We start from the raw sequence: 14,981 nt of genomic DNA, 5'->3' as shown, positions 1-14,981 counted from the left end.
ACTGGACCCTGAGATCTGCTAGTTCCACACTTCATACAACTTCTCTCTAAATTAAGTTGCTGGCCTGTGTTGCTGAGGGTTTAGGAAGGTGAGTGATGACCTTGGTTTGAGTATGTTTGTATAGAAACATGTCACTGCAGGATGATGTCTTTCCTCCAGGGACATAGGGCCCAATACTAACCATTTGTTAAGAAAATACCAAAGCTAAACATATCCAGTATATGAAAGGATCCAACACCCTTGCCAAGTGTAACTTTCACTCATCTTTGAAACATCAATGTACACTATATTTTAAAGGTTATTTTTAGTACTTGTCTTTTAAACTGTTTTCCATCTGATGTTAACATCTTGCAACTTTAAAACTAATATGAGTTATTTTTATTATTAAAATGGGAAATCTCTTTAATATATTGTAGTATGGCAATATGTTTAATATATGTTTTAAAAAGGAGATCTAAAATAGTATTTATTCTCAAGAATGAGGACACATAATTCCACAGAAGCCCCACAATGCTTTCAAGTTCCATGTTTCTTTATATAGCAAAGATTAAAAGTAAAATTTTAAGGAGGATATAGTTCTCCTTTATTCTTTCTTCCCTGTAGTATTTTCCCAGCAGTCATTTACGTTCCTGAGTTATGGTGCATGTGTGCTGTTGTTCAGAGAATTGGTTGTGGTTGTCCTTTCGTCTGAGAAAGTTTTGTTGCTATATGACAGTTGGTCTCCTGTAGCATTAATTTTGAAACCAGATAAGGCATTCAGTGAGATCAGTAGTTTTCCTCTAATTTGTGAAGGCCACATGAAAACAGGAACAGATAAATTTGGATTAGAATCACATTTTTCAAGCCAGGTAGTCTTAAAACTGAATTCCTAACTGTGGACTTAAATGTGAACTTTAGGCATCTGAGTCTGAAAATGTTGGCCTTGTTTAATATCCCTATTCAGGATTGATTAATGTACAGTCAGGATGTTTTGCCATACAGCCAGCCTATAAATGTTACTTTTCTAAAGTTCAGTTCATACTTACTTGGTATATCTTTAAATAATTTACCTTTTCTCCCTATACTTTTAAAATATTTCACCCTATTTTAAGCTGTGAAACAGTTGTGAAATTGCTGATTCAGCACTAGAGCTTCTCCCAAGTATGAAGGGTAGCTGGTGTGGGGGACAGCCTTTGTTTAAACAGGAAAGAGTGAAATCTTAGCACCGTCAGAGTGAATGGGAGCTTTGCCACCGGCTTCCACGTGGCCTGGATTTTACCCAGGGAGCCACCTTTGGTCTTAAGTGGAGTAAATCAAGCATGACTGCACCAAAGACTGTGAGGGTGCAAAATGCAAAACTGGTATGTGAAGGGAAATCAGATCAAAACCAGTCATAAGACCCATCAAAAGCTGGTCAAAGGAAAGTAACTGTATTAGAGGAGGGTGTATTTTAACATTTTCTTCCCTGCAAAATTTCCTTTAAAAATGTGTTTCAGGAAAGGCAGCCTACATCATGTGGAACCATTCCTAATGGATGTGTCATAGAAAGTAAATTATAAGAACACTGTACATGTGGGCTTTTTTCTCTCTCACAATGAATGGCTAAAGAAGTTACCTAAAACTGATCATGAACCATTTGTAAATGTTTCTTTTCCTCCACATGTAAACAACGTTATTGTCACACCTGAACTTTTATAAATTCCCAAGTCTCGCTCACTCCAACATAAACAGAAATCCACTAACACATTTCAGTTGTTTCTCTCTTATAACTGTGCCCTTTGATTTCATCTATTTAAAGAACTGTATTAGTTAGGAATGACTTAATATAAGGAATGCACTCAAGCTCTTTAGCTGAAAATAGTCTTTATTTACAATTCCCTGCTTCAGAGAGGAGACATACACAGAAGTCTCCCACAAATTATAAAGCTCCTTACCCTCTGGGCTAGCAGCAAATGCCATTATCTGACTAAAAATTGAAACCATCAGATGTTGAAGATGTGCCTGATCTGCAAACACTTCAGACTTTTCCTGTAACAGAAACTCTTCATTTAGTAGGAACTCTCCATGTACTTGGTGACCCTCCCTACCTGCAGAGGGAAGATGGTTCCTCACTTTAGATCACAGAATCACAGAACCATCCAGGTTGGAAAAGACCTCGAAGGTCATCTAATCCAACCATTAACCTAACACTGGTCATTCTCAACTACACCATATCCCTAAGCGCTATGTCAACCTGACTCTTAAACACCTCCAGGGATGGGGACTCCACCACTGCCCTGGGCAGCCCATTCCAACGCCTCACAACCCGTTCTGTAAAGAAATGCTTCCTAATATCCAGTCTAAACCTTCCCTGGCGCAACTTGAGGCCATTACCTCTTGTCCTATCGCTTATTACTTGGTTAAAGAGACTCATCCCCAGCTCTCTGCAACCTCCTTTCAGGTAGTTGTAGAGGGCGATGAGGTCTCCCCTCAGCCTCCTCTTCTCCAAACTAAACAACCCCAGTTTCCTCAGCCACTCCTCGTACGACATGTGCTCCAGACCCTTCACCAGCTTCGTTGCCCTTCGCTGGACATGCTCGAGTAATTCAATGTCCTTTTTGTGGTGGGGGGCCCAAAACTGAACACAGTAATTGAGGTGCGGCCTCACCGGTGCCGAGTACAGGGGTAAGATCACTTCCCTGTCCCTGCTGGCCACGCTATTTCTGATACAAGCCAGGATACCATTGGCCTTCTTGGCCACCTGGGCACACTGCTGGCTCATGTTCAGCCGGCTGTCAATCAACACCCCCAGGTCCCTCTCTGACTGGCAGCTCTCCAGCCACTCCTCCCCAAGCCTGTAGCGCTGCTGGGGGTTGTTGTGGCCCAAGTGCAGCACCCGGCATTTGGCTTTATTGAAGCTCATACAGTTGGCCTTAGCCCATCGCTCCAGCCTGTCCAGGTCTCTCTGCAGAGCCTCCCTACCCTCGAGCAGATCAACACTCCCACCCAACTTGGTGTCATCTGCAAACTTACTGAGGGTGCACTCGATCCCCTTGTCTAGATCATCGATAAAGATGTTAAACAGGAGCAGCCCCAAAACCGAGCCCTGGGGGACACCACTCATGACCGGCTGCCAACTGGATTTAACTCCATTAACCACAACTCTTTTGGCCCGGTCATCCAGCTGTTTTTTTACCCAGTGAAGCCTGTGCCAATCCAAGCCACAAACAGCCAGATCACTCCAATTGCTACACAGGTGGTGCATCTTTGAATGGTAGCTGGAGAACAGCTGTTCCTTCTGCTTCTCTATTTCTTGCTCTGTTTCCTGCCACTGCCTTTTTCTGCCAGGTCTGAGGAAGAATGAGATCCTCCTGGGGTAGTTGTTAAATATAAGACATGAGAAGTACTTGAATTTATTTCCCTTTACTCCCATTTCTCCAAGAGCTCTGGTAGAGAACAAAGTTAATAAAGCAAACAGGACAATAGGATCTGCAAAGAACCATTTTGAAAAGAGTTGATAGTACAAAAGGTCAGCATCATCTTGGTCCTCTTCTTTCTCTGAGTTGTGTGAATCTAGCATAATTGTAGCAGATTTTTAACAGCATGTTAACTTACCTCAGTTTAAAAACCAAAAGCTTCCTTCCTTAGTTACCCCGTGCTCCCAGTCAGAGGAGAGGTACATGGGCTAAACAAAGCCTGTTTATACATGACACTTTAAGTGAATTTACAAACCTGCTTGAAGACTTAAATGAGCTCTTGTCTATTAGAGCTTCTTGGGTATCTTGTCATCTACTTGCCAAATATGTGTATTTTTGAACAGATTGATTCAAAACTGAGAAAATATTGGTTTCATCTGCATCTTTATATCTTCTGGGATTTTGCTACTCTTTCTCCCAATAACATAGCAGCAAAGCAACATCTCTTAAATTTGACTTATTTCTTATTATATTCATCCCTTAACCTTGATGAATCATTTTTTGCCTTGGTTAGTACCAGCATCCATAAATGCTGTATATTTCCACAGCCAGAAGTCCGAGCAACCAGGGGGACTAAACAAAAGATCAATGGCACGAAGAATATCTTAAATATCTTCTCACTGGATGTTTATTAATGCTGACTGTAGAGAAATACAAGGAAAAAAAGTTACACCCTGAACACCAGATTTTATTTAAATATTTGGTAATTAAACAGTATACCTGTGTTTACTGCATCTTTTTCTATTTTTTTGTTATTTAAATAAAGTAGGTTTATGACTTATGCAATTATGTCACCTCTAGTTCCTCACTAGAATTAATTGTTCTGGTAAAGAATGAAAAGTGTGACTCTGTACCACTTGCAGACAGGAAAATAGTGGTTTTGAATTTTAAACCAGATTTTCTCCAAATGTATTTTTAGTCCCATTTTTGAGGAATGTCTGCAAATGTCAGTCAGTGTTCACATGTATGTCTGTGACTATATTTCTGTTTTATTAAGAGTTTAATATTGCTTCTCAGTATTTCAAAGCTGTAGGCAAAAATGTTAATGAAAAATATATATTTCTATGGCAAGTACATGGCATTGTAAACAGAAAACAGGCTGAGCTTTCAAAATCTAGATTTGGACTCAAGTTTTTCAAAAGTTGATAATTTATTCTTCTTTGTCCCCTTTTAGAGGTGAAATTAATGTGTAAATTTTGGCACAATTGGTGTCTGAATTTGTCACAACTTTTTTTCAAACTGAGGTGTTTGGATTTGTATCCTGATGGACTTGTTCTCTAACAAATTATGAGAATATCTCCTGGCAGGCTATCTGATTTTTTCCACTGTACATTTATTTTTTGGTGATAATTTGCTGTCTCTGTTAAGATTTATTTAAGAAAACTTCACAGCAGTGGAGTATGTAAAGAACAGGTGCTTCTCTGCTCTTTTCCTTTAGAATTTAATTCAAGCTCAGCTTTAGTTTTATTACTCTTTCCCTTCCTTGTCTGGCAATCCCATGGAGAAAGGCTGGCATCCAGGGATGCTAACATGGTGACATAAACCCAAGATCTCATCGCTCTGAAGTAGAGGGAGACAGAGCAGAGGGAATGAGTGAGAGCTGGGGAAGAAGGTGTTGTGGAGGGGGAGAAATCAGTCCAGCCTCCTCTGAATGTCTTTTCCTCCTGGACTGTCTTGTGGCACTACATATGCAGAACCACCTTCACCACTTGAAACAGGGAGGAAAAAAGTAGGCTAGATCAGGTGCACTGGTTGCCATTACCAAACCAAAAGCAGCACTTGGTCCTGGCCGTGCAGTCCTGGCACTTTGCGGTAAAAGTCTCAATGTTCAGTAGTTGGAACCATGATGATAATGGAAAGGAGGAGTTCACTGCAGAAAGTTTTGGTGTCCAAACAAAAACCTTGGAAATTATATATAAGACCAACACTAAAGAGGTGTGGAAGTTGGAAAATCTAGGGTTTGAAAATGGAAACACCAAATTTATACACTCATGTTTTTATACAATCTGAACTCTACAGTCCTAACCCTGTTATAATCTGTATGTGTATTAGGTTGTGATTTTTACTTTTGCTAACTCACAAGCTGTGAAAATGAGCAGTGTGAAATTTATAGCAGAGTGGTGAGTTGTACATATACAGACAAGGAACTTTCCAGCACAAAAACATTTGTGCTAAATTTGAAACAATGATCTCTTAATTTAAGATATTTTTGGATATGTAATTTAAGATTTAATTTGAAGACTAATTTTCTTAAATCCCCTGTAAGAGTCACTGAGATTTTAGAATTTGAGAACAAAATGCGTGATGCAATCAGAAGCTAAGTCAATAGTAGCTTGCTTTAAGTCTGTTAATCCTTTCCAAATTCAGAAAAGCAATAACTTCAATGATCTGACTTCTGTAGTGACAGTAGAGTGCTAAATTTATTAAGCACAAAAGAAATTATCACACTACTTTTCAATAATGCTGAAATAATAATTGAAAATAATTTCCCTACTGCATGTCATGTTGAATAATGGTTTTGGGAGAAAATAGGAAGATAAGTAAGAGAAATTAATACAATGATAAAGAAGTTGTTTCCTATTAATCTTACAGAAAATTGTACTGAAAATTTAGGGGGGTTAATGACCAATAAGAAATTTTGTTTGTTTCCTTTTGATTCAACACTTTCTTCGCTGAAATTGATAAGTATTGAATAGTATAGTATAGTGTGTAGTAGTAGTTTATTTGAGGGGTTTCTATTGCCACCTAGTGGCTACTCCCCCTCCCCTTTCCTGTGCACTAACTTGAGTTCTCGAAATATTTTCAGTTGTCTGAAGCAAATGAATTTGTTTACTGACAAGTGAAGGAGTGATGAAAATTGGTTTTAGACATATAAAAAAGAAAGGCATGAAGTTAAGTATCCTCATTATATGAACTAAAACAAATTCTTTGACTAACTAAGCTCTCCCCCAGCTACCATATGTTAGGACCCATATAATAACTTAGTAATGAACACTACTTAGAAAAGGAGAAGCTATGCAAATGTGCTTTTGTTGTTGTTTGAAGCAGGTGATATGGATTTGACGTGATTCTCTCTTGCCTGGGTTTTAATCTTCTGTAGTTCTCTCTGATCTCTGTCGAATTGATCCGTTTTTACTCCTGCAGCAAAACCTGCTTCTACTCTTATAAAAAGAGTGAGAAGTTCATGTTGGTCTTGACAAGGTATGTTGAGATAAATCATAAGAAATATGAAGTCTTCAGTTTTTGTGACTCTTTCTTGATAATAGTAAGTATAAAAATTTTCTGAGTTTTCGGCCTTGCACACTCACACCTGAGAGTTAAAATAGAAACGAGTGAGAGTCTCAGTACCTCTTACTTATGCCAGTATAAAGTCTGAGGGTTCGCTGAAGCCAGTGGAGTTACTCATACTTATGGAAGTAAGACTTTCTGTAAATAAAATGAGAATCGAGGCCACAAACTTGAATAAAGTCCAGAAGTTTTTCTTTGTACCTGGTCTCATGTGCATAGTACAATACTGTAATATAGATTATAATACATAACACCTGCATGTAAGAACTCCTTTTATCAGAGTTTCATTTCTCCATGAGTTTTTCAAAATATCTTTCCTTTTGAATGAAAAACTTTCTTCTATATAAATTGCTATCATTTTTTTTTGTTTGTTTCAGCACAGGCTAAAAAATGAGATTTTATTTCTCGAAAGTTCTATTTTAATGACAAGTAAAAATTGTAAACATTAATTTTGCTTCCACAGCTTAAACAGAAATGGTGTGTTCTGAGTGATAACCACTCCTTTTAAAATAAACCACACAGTTTTGTCTTGGCAGACATTCAGCTCTAGAAGACTTATCTGCCTGTAAAGTTTTCCTTTGCATACATGGTCATTCAGTTTAAATACATTTTTAAAGTATGGAGCAGACTCCAGAATGGAAAAAAGTGTGAAAGCTTTGATATATATTTTATCTTTACTCTGTGTGTATGGAGTTAACTCTCTCTTTCCTGGTGAATGACTCCCCTAGACTTGGTATGCCTTTTCAGAGTCACAAGAACTGCTCATCTGAAACTTAGTCTTTCTATGATCAAAGGCTTTTCTGAATATTTTTAATGCTCAGATTGGTTGGGAAAAGGAGGACTGCTATCAGCCTGGCATGGGACTCAGAGACATGGATTAATTTTCCCATTTGGTCAAAGCCTTCCTGTGAAACCTTGGCCAGTTCACTTAGACTCAGATTTTCAAAGTTATTAGAATACTTTAAGAGGTACTTTTAAAATACTTTTCTGCCTCGGTTTTCCACCTATAAAATAACATGCTCCACAGTAGCACTTCTTTTCCCTGTCTTGTGCTTATTTATGGAGAGTATTTAAGAAGAACAAAGCACTTACCTGGCTTTTGTCTCTGCACATCCCTCTGAAAGACTGCAAGTTCTTGGAGGTTCAGTCTGTCTTTTCACAAGAGGATCTACCACAGTTAGGATGAGGAGGCCCCATACTGGTTTTAGACTTTGAGTTGCTGTCACGTTTCAAGCAGTAAAATAAAACAGGAAACCAATGTGAATGGTCATCCTTCAAACTGAGTGTGGCTTATTCACACTGAAACTTCTAATTGCAGAATGAGCAATTACAGTGATTGCACCCTGAAAAATGAACACAGCTGATGGGGGAGACAGTACACTATGGCGAGTATATCAAGGCTATCTGCATCCATACTTGCTTGACAATGCCAGGACAGGAGCTAAGATGGTGTCTCTGGGAAAAGCAGTATCTCCAGTGATTTGTGATGGAAAGTAGAGCCAGTAAGAACCAGCAGTGGCTTGCAATTCCAGTTTTCTTACTTAAAGTCGATTGATCTATCTACCTAAGTATGTGTGTATATGTGTATATATATATAGAGAAACATTTGAATCAGAAGAAGGTTGTCTGAATTCCCAGTTCACAGGGCAAATGTTCAGTGTCTTCTTGTACTATTTCTTGAAGTGTTTCAAAGTTCATAATTTCTATAGGCTTTAGTAAGCAAATAAATTTGAAATTAAATTTTTTATTTTACTTCTTTCAGTCTCTCTGGAGGCATTTTTCTGCTGAATGCCCTGACTATGCTAATGCAATAACCATCTTTGAAGCACACTTTAAGTGTTTTTTTTATACCATATTCCAGATCGCACACCATGTTTTTTTGAGGAGTGAATTTAAACTCTGGTGTGGAGTTTTTGTTTGTTTATTTGTTTGAGGTTTTTTTAAGGAGAAACACAGCTTCCAAATGCAAGGGTTTTTTTTGGTTTTTTTTTCAAGTAACACAAGGAAAAACACCTATCAGGTTATATGTTTAAACTCATCTGTGTGTTTCAATATGATGAAAAGTACAAATACCTTAATTTTAGGAGTGGTAGTAGTCAACTGCATAATTTGCCTGGTTAAAGACAGTAGTTAATCTTCAAGGTCCTTTCCAACCTAGATGATTCTGTGAGTAATGTGTTAATTTTTTGTGCTGTCAGGTTAAGCTGTGGTTTACAGGGTTAGGCACTCATGCCAGGTAGCGGGTATACTGCTCCTGCAGTGCAGTCATGCTCCAGTCAAATGTAAACTTTCCCAGTGCAAGCATTGGAGCGGCTGTGTTTAAGCTGCAGAAGCCTAAGAAAAATTTCTGTAAGGACATAACATAGAAAAAAACTTGACAGCTAATTGATAGGGTGAGAAGGTCACAGGGAAATGCTGGTCACTTGGATGCCTGAGATTGTAAATATCTTTCTGAAATGTTATGGCATATGTATGGCTGCAGTGAGTGAGCAAAAAAAGAGAATAAGGCATGTGGGAAAAGACTGAAACAGTCAAGGTACAGAGAACTAAATGCTTCTAGTTGCTCTCCAATGGACTCAGTGATTAATGATGGGTTTTTCTGAGCCTCGGGTTGCCAGGGATATAGATGCTCACCACAGCAGCCCTCTGGGATGAACTGAGGCGAGTTCAGGAGTTGTGCCTCTCTGCATAGCAAGACAACTGGGTCCTGTTCAGATCCTAACCAGAAACCCCCTGGTACTGTAACCAGTACCATATTGGGTGGTGTAAAGGTTTTCTTAATGGCTTAGAATATTTTGAAGAATGGAAAAGATTATTTTATTTAACAAAACTAGACATGATACTGGAATTTTGCTTCTCTGCTGTCATTATGGAGGCGTAAAATCAATACTACAGCAGCTTCTGAGATGTCTGTGTTACCAGCTGGCAGTGCGCAGTTTATCTCCTAGGTAGCGCTGGGCAGCAGACTTACTGTAGTTTGTTTGGGTTTAGCACATTTGTGAGTGCCTGGGTAAATGAGTACTTTTCTGGCCTGGATGCATCTGCTCTGCATGAGATATTCCCTGCTGTAACAATCTATCAAGAGGAAGATGAAGATGTGCTGCCTGCTCATCTTCCTTGCCATGACCCGGAGACAAGACAAAAACATGTTATCAGGCTTCAGGCTTCTACCTTCACATCTTCTCTCATACTAATGTAGTAGCATATAAAGTCTCCCATTCAGCAAAAAGCATAAGTGAATAGGCACGTGAGCAACTCCTTTCCTCCTCAGTGAAGCACAGCATGTGTTTAAATCCTATTAAAGCCTGTTGAACTTAAACACATACTTAAAGTTTGATGGAGTTGAAAGGCAGACGTAGAAAATGAAATTGCAGAAATGCAATTCTGCCTGTAAGTTTAACAAAGGGCTGACTGCACACTAACTGTGTGTGGATTCTAGCTGCAGTATTTTACTTAAAAAAATGTCCTGATACAGGCAGGTAACATCTGTTACAGCGGACTGCCACACTTCACAGGTAGATTAGGATTTAGTTAGATCCTAATTGTCTTCATTCCCCAGAAAAATTGCCAAAGTTGCATACCGGGCACAAGCATGTGTTTTTCCTCACACAAATTTTGGGCCCAGTACAAGTATTTGACAGAAAGAGAGAAATGTCAGTCTACTCTGAAGATACTTTGCATTTGGAACGGATATTTTCTGGAAACTCATTCTCCAGGTAAATTAACTTTCCTGAAAAATGCTCTCAAGCACTAAATTTGAGAAGGAAAATGAAGTATAATCCCAGGCTCAAGGAAAAGGTTTTCTGAAAATAAATATTCTTTGTTAAAAAAACCCAACACCCAAACCCCAAAACAATAGAAAAATGGGAAAAAACCAAACACACACACACCCCACCCCACCCCCCCCAAGCCAACAACAGCACTTATTTTCCATTAGTTGATGATTCTGAAACCTTCTGGGAACAGCAGGTCATGTTGCTGAGGTGGGTGGAAAATAGGCACTAGTGCTATCGGGCCCCTTGGGTACTGTACTGCTTTGCTCTCTGATGGCACACAGTTAATTTCCTGACTCCTGGAGAGATGGCAGGCAAAAAAAAAGAAAGAAAACAACTCTTAATGCTAAGGAACGAACATGGAGTTCAACTTGAAATATAGGGAAGACAGTCTTTCAAAAGTTGTAGCTGTATTTAGCATCAGAGTTCATGAGATCCACATGTCCCATCTTCTTTTTCTACAAATCCCAGAGGGAAAAAAAACATTTATTATGATAGACTAGAAGGAAAAAAAAAGTCTGTTCATCAATTTCCCCTTTTTTTTTTAAGAGATAACTACTGACTCTACTCGTATGTTATCTTTATCCTGAGGCAGCAAATTTATCATAATTTATTCTGGTATATTCTAAATTTACCATGTTGATTACCACTGTATAAACAACGTCTGGCATTTGCCTCAGCCAAAGAATTGAGGCTGGCGCTGATTTGGAGTAGAGATCTGTGGAACAGCCTCAATTTACTGAAGTGGCTGTAATATCAGTACAAACACCAGAGATATATAGCTAAGGATACAGTGGTTTTAAAAGGAAAAAAATAAAGATTCTTCTTCTATGTAATGCTAATGAGCCACTTACTGAAATGTATCTGTTTGGAGAGTGAAGTCCAAAAGACACAAGGTTAAAAAGCATTAGAAAGTGGTCTACAAGTACAGCCGACTGGACTCTCTCATGGAAAAGCTGTTCTTAAGGCTTCTTAAGGATCAGTGGGTGAGGGTTAAGAAAATCTTTTTCTAATTATTGCATACACATATAAGTAACATGAAAGCATTCTTACAAGGTTGGACTAAAACCAGTCCTAATCTTGGGGACTAAAAAGGATTTAAAAGGAGGACAAAAAAAAAAAAGGAGAGTGCATCTTAAATGGAGATAAATTTCTATTTACAGGGGAAAAAAAAGAATTATTTGATCAATTGGCCAAACTATGTATTTACTGAAAAATAACTGAGAGCCCCATACAAGCAAGTAGATGAAGCAAATCTTCTGTCTGTTTCCTCATGCAATTTCAAGGTGACTCCTTTCTTCACCGCTCTTCAAATATAATTCTAATTTACATGGCAAATTCTGAAACTAAAATCTAAATTTATGAACAAAACTTATAAATAGCATGATGAATTATTTTATAAAATAGCATATCCAGGATTTAATTTCTTTTTATCTTTCTTGATATCCTGTTTCTCTGTTGTCCTGTACAGCATACTTACTGCAGAACGGCACTTCTTCTGCATTAAGATTATGTGTGAACTGTGCCTGACTTTAATGAGGCTAGAAAAGTCTAACTGACTTCCCGGGCCAGCATTTCCTTCTGATCTTTTTTAATTCTGAGAGACATACCCAGACAAGATACAATGTAAATATATTAATTTTATAGACTAAAAGTAAAAAAACACTAATTACTATATTCAATAGCTTATTCCTGGTTCAGTGATGTGTTTTCTATTATAAAAGAAAAAAAAAAAAGATACCAACTTGCCTTTTCAGAGCTCTAACTTGTGAATTAGCTGATTAAAATGAAAAATTAGCTCCTGCTATGTGTGGAGTGCACACTGTCATGATCTGTGTGAACATGAGAGATTTTGGGCAAGAAGTGTGTCTACAAGTGTTAGCAAATACATCTTTGGAAGCATCTTGGAAAGTCTGTCTCTAATATTCCGTGGTTTTATTTGGATTTTTTTAATCTTTGCTTAATAGTGTTAAGGAAATCCAGATATGAACTATGTTTCTGATTTTCTGAGTTAAGTTAGATAATTTCAAATTGTTTTCCTCCAGCTTGGAACTTTCTACTGATTCTTATGTACTCTGCTCTTCTTCCCTTGATGAGAATGCTCTAATTTAATATCAAAATATGATTCATCATTAAAAAACAGCAAAGGAAATGGGCAAGGTTATTTACAGTGACATCAATAAATGTACTTTCCTCTGTTTTCAAAGACAGAGTGCCTCCTAAAGGGAGTGAGGATGTTAAATGTAACTCTATGCAAGGGATGCAGTGTCAGAAGATCCTATTTGCCCTGAGACCACAATTGCCCTGAAGTTCATGCATAACTTCAATGACTTGAATTACATCAGTGGCTTCCTAAACTCATGACATTGGTTGCTTTGTGACTCAAACTGAACTGAACAAAATCTTGCAAGACTAAGTGTTAGTATGTATTTTTCATGCCTCGGTACTCAGTTCTGTCATTTCAGTCTCTGTTCAGCATCTTTGATTCATGTTACACACAAATAAGCAACACACTGTATTTTCCAAATAAGATTAATGGGAAAACACAGGGAAATTTATATAAATAAATAAATAAAATAAAATAAAATTCAGCACAATTCCAAAGCGTCTTTTGCCGCTGTTATCATATGAGTAGCAAACTCACAGGCTTGACTCAGCTAAGTGCAGGAGCACGCGCTGACCTTGGAGCATGTCACCTTACCTGCAACATTACATGCTTGATGGTAAGCACTCTGTTTCGATGCTTTGCTTTCTTGGAGTGTATAAAGTATAGTGGCTTTCCACTTTAAATCCAAAGAAAGTTGTCTTTGCTCTTTACAGGATTGTATTCTGATACGGAGCACTCTGCATGACACTGCAGTAGTATGAAATCTGACTTTTTTTCTAGTACCTGTCAACCAGGAAATGAGATTATTATAAGAAGACCTGAAATAGTATAGTTTTTTGACTCCGACTTATTTGTTGGTGTGCTGAAAGAAAGCTATAAAACCCTATAATTGCAGGCCAAATCAGCCTCCCACCTCTATGCATATGCAAAGTAGGAAAAAAAAGGAGGACATCAGGACTCTGCATCAGCAGTGGGTGAATCCTTGATCCTCTGTAGCACAAATTTAAACCTCTTCATGTGCAGGAGGACATAATACATTTGGAACAGCCAAAGGCAGCCATGGGAGGTGTGCAACCTTCTGGGGCAGCTTTACTGAAGTCCCTGCAACTGTACTGACCATGATCTTTAGCCTGTGTGTTTGAAGCACAGATAAAAATGAGGGTGCATCTCTCCAAAAGTAGCTTCTCTATCAAGCCAAATAAAAATTAAAGGATTTGTGCTTAAAATTACAATATTCTGCACTCAGCAGATGTTGCAATTTTTTATAAACCATATACTGTGATTCTTTTGCCCTCCTCTCCGTTCCTGAATCTTAAACTCGTTTTTTCTGTAAAGCCAGCAGTTGCTGTGAAGGATCCTTCTGTCAGTTCTCTTCTGTGTTCTATTATGAGTGGTTTCTTTATACAGTCTCACATATCCACTTCTTATAATGCTAAGTACATGTTTATAGGAATTGATTTTGACGGAGCAATTTGAAACGCTAAATTTCTCTTAATGCCATCACAATCTTCTGGGACTTGAAGACAAAGACATTTGTTCCTGTTTGATAGCTTCTGAATAATACTCTCTTTGAATTTTGTATTTGGGGTAACCAAGTAAAAATATAATATCCCCTTCTAAACAGTTTGGAGGGCTTTTTGGCTGGAAGACAGAGACTAAGTCCTTGCTAATATGTTCCTTAAAGCTCAGTATTGTGAAATACAATATTTTATTGGAGACTTCATAACAAACACACTCTGCCAGGAAAAAAAGCTGTGCTAATCCATTTTGTGGTATAACAGTTTCTTCTGTGGCTTTAGCAGCTAAGCTGTGCTATCCATACATCAGTTTAGAAAGTAGTTTGAGATCATTCAGAGTGGTATGGTTAAAAACAATGTGGTTAAAAAAATTGCAGGTATTGCCATGTTCCTATTAATGTCATTAAGAAAAAAATTAAGTTCTTTCACAAAATATAATCTAGCCTAAAAATACATGTAATATTGTCTTGTAATTTAGTAATTGTTATAAAAATGTGCAAGCTTCCATGCAAAAGAATATACTCTTTCCCTTCACAGCCTGTAATCTAGGAGACATGCTAACAAAGTAGAGAAAAGGGGTACACTAGTAAATTTAAGACATAAATTAGTAATAGATCCACTGCTTTTCATAGGGATATGTAATAACTTGTTAGACATAGAGACTACCTACACTGACCCACACTGTGTTGGGTGAGATGCAAGTGATGATCACTGCTGCAGGGCAGAGAGTGGCCTTTTGCAGCCTTGGTCATGCTGCTTTGTGTGCATTGCTCTCAGAGTCAGGTGCGTTGTTCTGGCCCAACTTCTCATGTGGGCTCACAGTCACCTTCGGGGAATGGCACTGCCCCCTTCCAGGAATGCA

The sequence above is a fragment of the Strix aluco genome, chromosome 4, assembly GCF_031877795.1.
Source record: "Strix aluco isolate bStrAlu1 chromosome 4, bStrAlu1.hap1, whole genome shotgun sequence".
Taxonomy (NCBI): Eukaryota; Metazoa; Chordata; class Aves; order Strigiformes; family Strigidae; genus Strix; species Strix aluco.
This window is presented reverse-complemented; position numbering follows the sequence as displayed.